Source organism: Trichechus manatus, unplaced genomic scaffold (assembly GCF_000243295.1).
Source record: "Trichechus manatus latirostris isolate Lorelei unplaced genomic scaffold, TriManLat1.0 scaffold00104, whole genome shotgun sequence".
Lineage (NCBI taxonomy): Eukaryota > Metazoa > Chordata > Mammalia > Sirenia > Trichechidae > Trichechus > Trichechus manatus.
The window spans coordinates 3,493,580-3,495,386 of record NW_004444040.1 but is presented as its reverse complement, the minus strand read 5'-3'; positions in this window follow the sequence as shown (position 1 = coordinate 3,495,386).

Below are 1,807 nucleotides of genomic sequence, written 5' to 3'. Positions count from 1 at the left end.
CTTACAACTACCAGTTTTTATTACAGTAAAAGGCTATAATCAGGATCGTCATATGGAAGGATGCATGGGCAAGGTCTGGGAAGGTTCCCAATGTGGAGCTGCTGTGTCCCAGAGAGGGCATGTCACTCTTCCTTCACCAACCAAGAAGCTCTTGAGCCTTAATGTTCCAGGCTTTTATTGGCCAGTTCTGCATGATAGGGTAAACCGTGCCTCCTGAAGCTAGTTGATATCAGCCTCCTGGGTGAGTATTTTCTAGTCCAATCAGTCTCCAGTCACGAGCTCATCCTAAGGTGTGGCCTGGAAGTCCCAGACCAAGGCACCCCAGTGACTCCAAGGATTATTTTTCAGGAGCCAAGGATAAGCACCACCCTACTTAGAGTAAAATTAGGTCCTTTGTCCTACATCCCGCTATCACCACCACCATCACTCCAGCCCTAAGCAAGTATTCTACTTTCTGTCTTTATAGATTTCTCTATTCTGGACTTTCATGCGAATGGAGTCATATCATATGCTGACTTTTGTGACTGGCTTCCTTCATTTAGCATAACGTTTTCAAGGTTCATCCAAGTTGTAACATGTATCAGCACTTCATTCCTTTTTATAGCTGAATAATATTTCATTGTATGGATATAACACATTTTGTGTATTCATTTGTCCATTGATGGACATTTGTGTTGTTTTCACTTTTTAGCTATTATGACTAATGCTGCTATAAACATTTGTATACAAGTTTTTTGTGTGGACACATGTTTTCATTTGTCTTAGATCTATACCTATGAGGGGAACTGCTGAGTCACATGGTAACTCTATGTTTAATCGTTTGAGGATCTGGTAGACTGTTTTCCAAAGTGGCTGATTCTAGCCACCCCAGTGGTGGTGAGGAACCCTGGTGGCGCAGTGGTTAAGAGCTTGGCTGCTAACCAAAAGGCTGGTAGTTTCAATCTACCAGCCACTCCTTGGAAACCCTATGGGGCAGTTCTACTCTGTCCTGTAGGGTTGCTATGAGTTGGAATTGACTTGAAAGCAGCAGGTTAGTGGTTGTGAAGTGGTATCTGATTTTGGTGTTGATTTACATTTCCCTGATGACTAATGATGTCGGGCATATCTGTTTAGATTCTCTGCCCATTTTTAAATTGTGTTGTCTTTTTATTGTTGAATTGTAAGAGTGTTTACCATTTTTCTGGATACAAGTCCCTTATCAGACTGTGAATATTTTGTCCCATTTTGTGGGCTATCTTTTCACTTCATGATATGCTTTGAAGAACAAGAGTTTTTAATTCTGATGAAGTCCAATTTATCTTTAATCCATTTTGAGTTAATATTTGTATATGGTGTGAGATAAGAGTTCATATGTTTTGTTACAGAAAAAAAATCAGAAACAAAATTGGCAAAATTTCAACACTTGTAAAGACTTGGTTGTAGGTACATAAGTGTTGGTTACATTATTCTTTCTGCACTTTTCTTGATGTTCAAAATACTTCATACAGCAGAAGTCAGCTGGAATGCTTTTAAAGCATTTGCTTATCTGATAAAGGAGATCCATGTCATTAGTTCAGTCCTTTTTTCTCTCATTCTGGCTTTAAATCCAAGTGAGGTGCCTGGGGGCAGACCAGCTATCTTGCAATTATGAGTGTTGTGCCTAGGAACCAATGTCCACAGTCACTTATCTCCAGACTTCTTGTTACATGAAAAAACCCAGCTCCAGTTGCCGTTGAGTTGACTCCGTCTCATGGTGACCCCATGCGTGCCAGAGTAGAACTGTGCTCCACAGAGTTGTTTTAAAAATAATATTGCATTGTGTTTTTGG